Below are 11,494 nucleotides of genomic sequence, written 5' to 3'. Positions count from 1 at the left end.
GGGCTGCGCCCCCCCCCCCCCCCCCCCCCCCCCCCCCGTATTGAGCAGGGGGAGAGAATTGAAAGGAAAAAGGTAAAACTCGTGGGTTGAGATAAGAACAGTTTAATAGAACAGAAAGGAAGAAACTGATAATGATAATAACAACAACAATAATAAAGTGACAATAATAATAATAAAAGGATTGGAATATACACAAGTGATGCACGTTGCAATTGCTTACCATTCACTGACCAATGCCCACTTAGTTCCCGAGCAGTGATTCCCCCCACCCCACACGAGGCCAACTCCCCCCAGTTTATATACTGGGCATGACATCACATGGTATGGAACACCCCTTTGGCCAGTTTGGGTCAGCTACCCTGGCTGTGTCCCCTCCCAGCTTCTTGTGCCCTTCCAGCCTTCTTGCTGGCTGGGCGTGAGAAGCTGAAAAATCCTTGACTTAGTCTAAACACTACTTAGCAAGAACTGCAAACATCAGTGTGTTATCAATATTCTTCTCATACTAAATCCAGAACATTACACCAGCTACTAGAAAGAAAATTAATTCTATCCCAGCTGAGACCAGGACAGGCTTCCAAGGTGGCCGTTGCTTGGAGCCTGGCTGGGCACTGGTCTGCCTGGGGGAGGTGGTGAGTATTAATTGCTTTTGCTTTGCTTGGTTTTTTTTTTCCTCTCTTTTCTTCACCTGTAAGATTGTCTTTGCCTTAACCCATGAGTTTTCCCACTTTTGTGCTTCCTTTTTTTCCCCCCATCCTGCTGGCGTGGGGAGTGGGGGTGAGTGAGTGGCTCTATGGGTGTTTGGCTGCTGGCCTGGGTCAACACACCACGGTCCTTTTTGGAGCTCAGTGAGGGGCATGAGGGGGATCGAGATATAATGACAGATTTGATTGGAGTGTGCTAGACTGACCTTACTGCTGTTTAGCTGCTGCTTGGTAGGGCTTTGAAATGGCAGCTTCCAGCCTTTGCTGTTTGCTGTGTTCTTTTGCCTGGGAAACATGATAAAAGTGGTGCTTTGAGCCTAGTCTGGTGTTTGGCTTCTGCATTGCTGTCTTCCCAGTAGTCTGGGAACCATCCCCTGGAGACAAGCGGCAATTACACTTGACGCCTCTTCTCCTCTGGGATGGATCCTGCCAACCTTGTTGCAATGGCCCCTTGGTTTCTTGAACATCCTGGCGTGGTGTGTACTGTGAACCTGGTTTTGATTTTGACTGGTGTCTGTAGTGGTAATAATAGTGCTCTCCTGCCACCAGCGCCTCGCACACGCTGCCATCTTGTCAGACTCTGAATCCACCGATCCACATTCAGATCTTGGTGGATCCTCCGGTAACCACCTGGCTGGGGATGGCAGATAGGAATGTGCCCTGTGGCAGCTGGCTCCTGGGTGGCATGGCGTGTGGGAGAATTTGGGCAGGTGCCTCCAGCCATTTTCACCTCAGATGGCTTGGGATTTTTTGCAGGCATGTAATCCTGCTGAAATGGCAGACCACCTGAAGGGGGGATGCCTTGTCTCTGCCAAAGAGAGAGTGGCTTCCAGTGCTGTGTTGTGACCTGGCCTATGCTTACCAGGCCTGTCTATGTTCAGCACCCTCAAAGGAGCTGGAGGGTCCCCTGGATCTAAGGATAATACAAATGGACACCGTGGCTAAACCAGAGACTCGATGCAGGCATCTCCTGTTGAGGATGAAGTATCACCTGGAGGATGATCTGGTAGACTGCGGTGGCAAGTGGACCACCTTGTCTGTTATCTGAGGGAAGTGGTGGAGGTGACCAACAACCAGGTCTCCAGAGATCTGGAAGATGTCCAGTGCACCCGGACCACGTGGCAGAGGTTAGTATTGAACACAGTGGTGTTGTACAGCAGCGCCCGGATGATGGTGGGCTGGTCAGACCTCAAGGCACCGGCTGTGGAGGAAGAGAATCTCATCCTCCTCACTCCTACAGGCTGCTGTCTCAGCTGTGAAGGTTGCTGCCGCACAGAGTCAGCCTTTCCCAGCTCAGAGGAAAGGGACCTGCAGGCACACACCACATGCCACCCCCTGATTCCATCTGTGTGACCGTGGGGAGCATGTGAGGAAGTGGGTTGGTGTGCTGTCTTGGACCTAGATCCTGCATTTGTCAGTTGTGGGAAAGAACAGCTAAAAAGGGTCTATCCAGAAAGATTACTGCTCCGGGGGCTGTCGAGCAATTCCCCAGATGCAGTAGAAGGGCTGAGGATGCCTCTCCTCCTCCTGACCTTGAAGGGACATCTGGTCTGCTATGGCAGGAGTCAGATAATGAATGCTCCAACCAGGAGTAGAGGGGCCCTGTCTCTGGCTAGGCAGAGGAAAGGGACAATGGACTCAACTGGATCGTGTGGATTTGATGGCCCGGCACATCGGACCCATGGGAGCACGAGGATCTGGTGGACTCTGGTGCACAGTGTACCCCAATGCCATCAGGGTACAGGGGTGGAACCCGTCTGGATTTTGGGGGTGACTTCACCCTGTAGTAGTCCTATATAGCAGCGCCAAAGTCTGATGGAGTGTGGAGGCTGAAGGAGGACTGTCACGGTCTGAAGGAGGTCATGCTGCTGTGCTGGACATGCCATACTCCAGTGTGGGCAGGAGCCTGAGGCAAGGTGGTGTGGCACAACTGGTGCTGCCCATGCCTATTCCATCCCTTGGGCAGCAGAGTGCAGGGCCCAGGCTGCCTTCATGTGGAGGAGTGTTCCTGCACCTGGAGCTGACTACCCTGGGGTGGAAGGACAGCCCTGCCTTTTGCCATGGACTGATACAGGCAGCACTGGAACAGGGTGAATCCCCTGAACACCCGCCATGCACTGACAACATCTTTGTGTTGGGCAACACAGCGTAGAAAGTGTTTGAGAAAGCAAAAGAAGCCTTCTGAAGGCTGGTTTTGCGTAAACCAAAGCAAGATCAAGGGACCTGCAAAAGAAGTGGAAGGATGGACATCGTCACATCCCTATGGATGTGGTCAAGAATGTAACAGCCATGTCCCCACCAGCTAACAAAAAACAAACAGCAGCTTTTCTAGGCATTGTGGATTTCTGGAGAATGTGTGCTCTGGGTTGCAGTCAGCTTGCGAGTCCTCTCTTGTTGAGTAACCCGAAAGAAGAACTATTTCAAGTGGGGCCTTGCAGCAGGCCTTCAAACAGATCCAACAGGAGATAGTTGGTGCGGTTGCTCTTGGGCCTGGCCGGGCAGGACCAGCTGTGAGGAGCATGCTCTGTGCTGCAGCCAGGGAGCATGGCCTCCCTGGGAGCCTCAGGCAGAAAACCCCTGGGGAGACCGCCTTCAGGCTTTGGGAATATTTCAGTGGATTGCGTTGTGAAGTGGTCCTGGGTCTGGCTGGGAAGGGGTGTGGTGCTGTGTTTTGGCTGTGTGGCTAAACCAGTGGAGGTAAGCACTGATGTTTTGGGTCTTGCTGGGCAGTGCTTGCACAGCATCAAGGCTTTCTTCCCTGGCCCCTCCAAGGAAGCAGACTGGGGCTGGGCAAAAGGCTGGGAGGGGACAGCCACCCCAAACTGGCCAAAGAGCTGTTCCGTAGTGTGTAACGTCATGCTTGGCAATAAAAACTGGGGTAGAGGAAGAAGAAAGGGTGTTTTTTGACTTCCAAGGTTGTGGTTTTTGAGCCTGGCTGAGCATCTGTCTGTCTGTGTGGGAGGTTAGTGATTGCCTTTGCTTTGCCTGTGGTTGTTTCCCCCCTCTTCGGGGGGGGGTGTGTGTGTGTGTGGTGGTGGTGGTGGGGGTGGGGGGGGGGGTCGAAAGGCCTGTTAGACTGTCTTTATTTTAACCCATGGGTTTTCTTGCTTTTGAGCTTCCTAGTCTCTCCCTGTCCAGCTAGGGTGGGGAGGTGGTGGGGAGTGAGCGAGCAGCTGTGCGAGTGCTTGGCCGCTGGCTGAGGTCAGCCCACCACATAAGTATGTATTATGTTTTGTTTACATTTACAAAATTTCAGCTTCTGTTACTTTTTTTTCTAGGTGCTTTTATATTTGCGATAGCTACCTAATGGTTTCTGTCAGTGTCTTAGTAATGTTTGACAACATTAACTTTATGTTTAGCTCATTTAGTTCACACAGTTGCTCACTTTTTGCATCAGGTTTATGTAATCAGTTCATATACACTCATACATAGAGCTCAATTCTGATTTTTGCTGGAGTTAGCAGTGGTGCAGAACTTGAGGGCAGTTGCTTTGAATTGGAGTGCTCTGACCTGTGGTGGCTGTGTAGTTTTGAAGGTAGGAAATGGTGCAGTTACTCTCTGTCACTGAATTCAGCCTGGGCAGCAAGAACAAGTATTACTGACTGCAAGAAGGGTGAGCATTCAATAGTAGCTTTTGTAGCCAGGCAGTGATAAACATCTTGGTTAAGTGCCTTGTAACAGTGGTCTGCTCCAGCTCTAGGACTCCCCCCCCATATTACCAAAGAGGGAAATATAGAGGCAGGAATTAATTACAAATTAACACTTCAGATTTCTGCAGCTCTGTTATTGAATTTGCTCTGTTAGTTGATTTTGCTTTTTGGGAGGTGCTTGTTGGGTATTGATAAGGTGTGTGATAGGATGCACGTAATAAAATTGTATTTGTTTCAAACAGCAGTAGTCTGTTTAATAAGTTTTTGTAGGTTTGAAGGAAAGCAGGGAACAAATCATCTGGTTTGATTTTCAAGCTGTTGTCGTGTAGTTGATTTGTATTTCTAGGGAAGAAGTTGGACTTGTATCAAACTTTAATTTCTCATATTTGGGATCTGGAGTTTATGCTGCTGCTTTTGCTGTAGTTGGACCAGTAGTGATGGAGGAGTCTGGCTTAGATGCAGTTTATTTAATGCTTAATGTCCTACTGAGCTGGACTTTGAAGGAGATGAAGGTGTTCTGGTAATGGCTTGCCTTAGTTTATTTTCCTTCTGTTGGTGTCTTGCTGCTAACCCGTGCTGTATGCTTCATGTTCAGATTGCGTGAAGTAGGTATTGTTTTGTACTGGCTCTGGCTGGGATGGAGTTAACTCCCTTCACTAAACCAGTGCTGGTCACACACCAGTATTTTGGCTGCTGCTGGCCAGTGCTTGCCCAGTGTCCAGGCTGCTGCTTTTTTCTGCTCTGCCCCCTGCACTCCTGAGTGTAGGCTGGGATGGGCACAGCTGGGACAGCCGACCCGAACTGGCCAAAGAGATGTTCCATACCATGTAATGTCAGGCTTAGCACTATAAATGGTGTGGAGGAAGAAAGAGGAGGCTTTTGGCTTCAAAGGTGGCTGTTGCCTGGTCTGCCTGCAGGAGGTGGTGAGTGATAGCCTTTGCTTGGCTTCCCCCATTTCATACCATCTCTATCTCATCCCATGAGCTTTATCACTTTTCCTCTCCCTATTCCGCTGAGGAGGGGGGGTGTGAGTGAGTGGCTGGGTGGGTGCTTGGCTGCTGGCTGGGGTCAGCCCTCTGCACGTTTAAAGGCACATTGCTGTCAGTGCAAACAGTGTGATCCTTCTGGGGTTCCTGGGCTTGCCATTGCTGTCTTTTTGATTGATTTTTGTGCTGCACTGCTGACTTAAAGGTGTTTCTGTTCTTGATAGACTGCTGACCACTGAAATGGTACCGCTTTGTGATGTAGGTACCATTTTTTTCACCTTCGACATAAAAAGCTTGAACTCAGCGGTATTGCTGGTCAGTGCTGCATTTCCCTTTTTCCACTTGCAGGACTTCTTGTATTTGCTTCAGATCTGCTAGTACCCGCTGCTTTTGACAGTCACTTCCTGTAACTGTAAGAGAGAGGAGTTTTCTACATATTTTTGTTGGCTTGCCTCCAGATTGGTTTAGCGAATTGTCCGCTTTGTTGGTTAGGTGGCTTTAGCCTTGCACAAAGACTCTGCAAGCCAGCTACAGAGAGTTCAAAAATGCAAAACAATTATTTATTGCTAAACATCCACTGAGGCTGGTGGGATTTAGCAGGCTGCTAGTCTAAGCATTAGCATGCTTGCAGCCTGCAGTAGGACAGCCAAAGGATGTTTGCTGACCAGACGGGCATCGGGAAGAGAAGACCTTGCTGCTCCCTGAAATGGCTCCTTGGTGTTGTTAGGTTGCTGTCATTCACTGATGTCATCCATCCGTCAACACTGCCTCCCTGTTTTTTTTTTCTTTAGGATTTTTTTTACTATTCTCAGTTGGTGTTTTTCGTATTGAATCCTTGAGTTGCAAATGGCACCTGTCTGTCTCTGCCTGTAATCCCCCCTCCCCCCCTTTGCCTTTTTTTAAACTCTCTCTACAGATTTCATCAGAAGTCTTTCCTACAGCTCTAACAGTTTTCTCAGCAGCCTGGCCAAGGTTATGCAGCTGGGCTGCACCAGAGGTGGACCTTGGATCCTTGAAACACAGGCAGCTGGACCTCTGGGGAGGGAGGAAGGTTAGAGGGAGAGAGGGTGTTGTGGTTTAACCCAGCCAGCAGCTCAGCACCATGCAGCTGCTTACTCACTCCACCTCAGCCAGTGGGATGGGGGAGAGAATCGGGGAAAAAAACCCCCAAAAATCGTGGATTGAGGTGAGAACAGCTTAATAGAGCAGAAAGGAAGAAAATAACAATAATAATAGTAGAATCGGAATATACAAAACAAGTGATGCACAGTGCAATTGCTCACCAGTCACTGACCGATGCCCAGTTAGTTCCTGAGCAGTGATCCACCCGCCCAGGCCAACTGCCCCCAGTTTATATACTGGGCATGACATCACATGGTATGGAATACTTATTTGGCCAGTTTGGGTCAGCTGCCCTGGCTGTGTCCCCTCCCAACTTCTTGTGTCCCTCCAGCTTTCTTGCTGGCTGGGCGTGAGAAGCTGAAAAATCCTTGACTTAGTCTAAACACTACTTAGCAAGAACTGCAAACATCAGTGTGTTATCAACATTCTTCTCATACTAAATTCAGAACATAACACTATACCAGCTACTAGAAAGAAAATTAACTCTGTCCCAGCTGAGACCAGGACAGTGTCCACCCCTTATTCTATACTGTTTACATCATGCTCAGGTCCCGTACCTTCCAATACATCCTAATTAATCACCATTACCTTTCCTGTTGAGAGATATCATTCCCTTAGTCTACAGGCCATCTCTATAAAATGTCTGTTGAGTTCATTTATTCCCCAACTTTGGGCTTCATCTGTCATACCAGTCTTTGTGGGCAGGAGGGATGGTGCAAAGTCCACTCAGCCGTTGGCAGATCAGGGTTGGGCTTTGGTGTGGTGCGGCGGGCTGGTGACATTGGGCGCAGCAGGAGGATGGTGTGCAATGTTGGATTGTTGCATGCTGAAGTCAGTTTGGTTCCATCACTACTGCACTTTGCTCAATTTTATCAAAGTTCATTCTTGCTTGATCTAAGTGATTCTTAACTGTAATGCCACTGATAGAGCATATAACAATTATAGTAATGATGACATACAGTGGCAGGGTTATATAGCAATTAACATCATACAATTCAATTCATTGGCTAGTCTCACCTAAAATCAAACCCCCTTGAGGCACACATTGGACTTCCCCATCCTTCTGCATCATCCACCAAGAGCACCCAGGTCCTTGAACAAAAGCAATCCCTTGAATGGGTTTACCTTTGCCTGAGGCAGGGGTAACCCAGATCGTCTTCCCTAACTTATTTTTTATGTGCACTACAGGGACTACCTTTTCCAGGAGTCAAGTGAGGATAATGGTCTTTGGGGAATTCCACCTATTTTTCATTCACTTAAGATGAAGCATCAGCAATGTGCTTGGTCACTGCTGTAAGACTAGTCAGGATGTCACTGCACCAGAAAAAGCAGTGTAGAGGATCACAGACACACCCCAAACAAAGCTTCTTCTGAAGAGGAAGGTGAGAGTCTAGCCTTAAAAGTCCAGACCATTGTTTCCTTAGTCTTGGCATCACTTTATCTTTCAACTGTCATTTCCAGCATTTCTTTTGAAAAGGTCATTCATGAGACTCAGCTGATTAAGGCTTCATTGCACCCTCTTTGTTGTACAACACTTGACTGGATGTCGGAAGAGGATTTGAGCATACGACTTCCCCAGGGGAGGAATGCAGTTTAACTGTTTGGCCTCTACTCCCTTCAATTTCAGATGTAGATAGGGCCAGGTGATGAGGAAACTAATGTCTTAGATGTGCTCAAATATATTTGCATTTTTGTGGGTCTGAGTAGAGTCCTCAATGTTTCACTGCAGATGGGTTTCAGAGTCATTAAGGGCTGTACAGCACAAATATAGATGACACTTAAAACCTTGCTTTAATGTTACTTTGTACTTCTGTTTTGAATTCTTTCATGAACTAGCCTTTTGATCACAGAAATCACAAAACTGTCTTTTGTATTTCTTCAATTATTAATATTGATGGAGAACCTAACAGTTTTAGTTTGAGAGAGAAATTCTTAGTATCTGTTCTCTTATTTTCCTGTCCCAGGAAGGTAGTTTTAAATGCTAGTGCCATGTCTCTTCTGCTTACCTGAAGAGACTGGTTTTGATGTGTGTCTTTCAACACCGCAGTGGCTGAGAAAGTGGCTTTCGTGGTCCTATTTGTTAAGGAGCATCTACTTCTGAGGCTGTTTGTTTTTTAACATTTTTGGGGCATAAGTTAGCAGGCCCAGTATTACCATGTCCTGAACAGATTGCAGCATTTTGTTTGTCTATTCTGAGAAAAGTCTCTATTTTGCTTAATTAACATCTTGGGTAAAATGATGTTACAAACTTTGGATTTAGGAGAAAGTACATTAACTTGTAGCATGGTCTGTAGCATCAGGTATTGGTTACTGTTGAACACAGGATATTGGACCTCTGTCCTTTATGTTTTTAGTATCCGAAATGGAAGATGTTTTTTTCCTCGTTTTGGAGTACTGTTGCTAAAACTGTTGTGGTTTAGCCCTAGCTGGCAACTAAGCCCCGCACTGCCACTCGCTCACTCCCCACCAGCGGGATGGGGGAGAGAATCGGAAGAGTAAAAGTGAGAAAACTTATGCGCTGAGATAAAGACAGTTTAATAGGTAAAGCAAAACAAGGAATTAATTCCCTGCTTCCCACTGGCAGGCAGGTTTTCAGCTATCTCCAGGAAAACGGCTCCATCACGCATAGCGGTGACTTGGGAAGACAAACGCCACCACTCCGAACGTCCACCCCCTTCCTTCTTCTTCCCCCAGCTTTCTATGCTGAGCATGACATCCTGTGGTCTGGGATATCCCTTGGGTCAGTTTGGGTCAGCTGTCCCAGCTGTGTCCCCCCCCAGCTTCTTGTGCCACCCCAGCCTCCTCACTGGTGGGGTGGGGTGGGATGAGGAGCAGAAAAGGCCTTGACTCTGTGTGAGCACTGCTCAGCAACAACTAAAAGAGCTGCGTGTTATCAACATTATTCTCATCCTAAATCCAAAACACAACACTGTACCAGCAACTGTGAAAAAAATTAACTCTATCCCAGCTGAAACTAGCACACTCCTGAACAGATCCCCAGGGAGAGTCCTAATCCACTGAATTAAGGCGCAGTTTGCAAACCAACATGCTTATTTTTAAAATGTGCTCTACTTATATATTCGTACTTGTTATGGGTGGCTTTGATACTGTTCTATCTCCAGCTACTTTCCAAACTAATGTGCTGAGAGGTTTTTTTGCCCTCCAGTAATGAGAGTTCCAGAGAACAGCAAAACTGAAAGGCAAGAGAATACTTTGTGGATGTTTGCTTATTAGTCTATTTTGAAACTGTCTTGAACAAATTTGGCCTGACATGCAGTTACTGTTTAAACATGATTTAATTTGTTGAGGGAGGAGGGATATTGGGTAAGGAGTCTTGGATGAGAGGCCAGAGTTCCGGGATTGTTGTCTGGTGGGAATCTTTTCTTTATTATTGCTTCCTATGTTTTTGTAATGGAGAAGAGATATGATTAATGCTTCTGTAGCTACTATTTCTCCTTGGCCTGACTTCAGTTTGTACTTAATTAAAATCAAATAATTGCTAATAGAACTTAAAAAGAATGCTTAACATACAGATAGTAACAAGTTACAGGAATTAAGCTGTAAAATCTGACTCTCCTGCAGATTGTACATGGTTCACCTCTCTCAAGCTGTAGCTGTGTGTAATTTTTATTTTTGGAGTTGCAGTTCTCAAGCTTCAGAACTTCAATGCTTAGAGATGAGAAACATGAGAGAGGCACCTCCATTTACTTGGAAAAACTTTTGTTTGGAGATTTGAAAACAAAACCTGTGATGGAGTTAGTGTTGGTGAGACAAGAACCTCAACACTGCAGAAATACAGCATGCAAGTTCAGAAACAACTAGGAATGTCTGCAAGCCCTATTATAGTTACGCTTAGTGAAAATCTGCTAGTAAAACACATTCAAACCTAATGTATTGCTACAAGAAGAATGAAAACAGCAGGTTATCCAGTTTCGGGAGACAGCAGATTGACGAGGGAGTGCAGTGAGGACTTCTTGGGATCCTTGTGACTGTGCTGATTCTGCGTTTTTGGAGTGCAGGCAGAACTGGGCAGATGAGGCACCTTGCTTTGAGTATGCTACAAGAACGCATTTCCAGAACACTGTGGTATTTCATTTTTCGTTAGGGTGAGCATCACTTTGTCTTATTCTACCTGTATTTCTACATTCTTTTACTACCTTATAGGATTGAGTTCTCAGTGGTTTCAGCTGAAATAAAAGATGGCAGTTTTCACTGCCGTTGTGCTTTTTTTTTTATGCTTGTATGTAGATGGTTTCAGTTTCTGTGTATGATTTTACATGTTCTGGTTAAAGTTGTTTCAATATAAGGTCTTGCCTTTAACATCTGGGAAATGGAAATTTTCTAGCCACAGAATTCAAATGTTGTCACACCCTTTGAATACTTTAAGGGTACAGTAGTTTACCCATGAGAGTGGTCATGGGAGTGTCCCTCCTGAAAACTGTTTTGCTGTCTTCAGATCAATTCCACAGTGCCTTGACATCCAAGTTGTATCTGTTTTGAATTCTCTACATAATGGTTTCACTTAAAATTCATGCCTCATGAACATTTGGGGAGGGTTTTAATACTTTGGCTTATTGCTCATAAAATAGCTCTAATTGTAAATAAATCCAAACTATGTTGTCATTAAGAACTGAAATACCACATTTTAAAAAATGCTGTTCAAAGAGTGTCATCACTAGGTGTGTTATCTGTGACATTGAACTTGTTGAGTAAAGCTCATTTACTTAGTTATCTGTTATCTATTCACTGCATATTAAGATTTTATGCAGTGAAAGAAAATGCTTTTGTGCAACAAAATTCTGAATTCAAAAGTACCACTTAAACTGTCACTAAAATACTGTTTTGTGACTTCAGTTGTTTTTCTCACTGGTTATAGAATCCACTGCGTAAAGTAGGTGAAAAGATAAAATAATCTAATACTTGTCTTTTAACTTTCAGCTTTGTGTTATTCTTGGAAAGTTTCGCACCACTTGTGAATTCCTTGAACCTTGGCATTGCAAGCCCACTTCTGTTGGGCCCTCCTCCTTTACAGCTT

At 45.9% G+C, this 11,494-nt stretch overlaps 1 long non-coding RNA gene across 1 annotated transcript in view; it reads left to right on the top strand.

The window, feature by feature from the left end:
* Positions 1 to 11,480, top strand: part of LOC104840095 — a 14,281-nt gene extending 2,801 nt beyond the window's left edge. The window contains exon 3 of the long non-coding RNA XR_775223.1: positions 11,398 to 11,480. This is a non-coding gene — a long non-coding RNA (uncharacterized LOC104840095). The remainder of the gene's footprint in view (positions 1 to 11,397) is intronic.
* The last annotated feature ends 14 nt before the right edge of the window (positions 11,481 to 11,494 follow it).

This window comes from Haliaeetus leucocephalus, unplaced genomic scaffold (genome assembly GCF_000737465.1).
Source record: "Haliaeetus leucocephalus isolate CR32 unplaced genomic scaffold, Haliaeetus_leucocephalus-4.0 Scaffold741, whole genome shotgun sequence".
Lineage (NCBI taxonomy): Eukaryota > Metazoa > Chordata > Aves > Accipitriformes > Accipitridae > Haliaeetus > Haliaeetus leucocephalus.
This window is presented reverse-complemented; position numbering and strand designations above follow the sequence as displayed.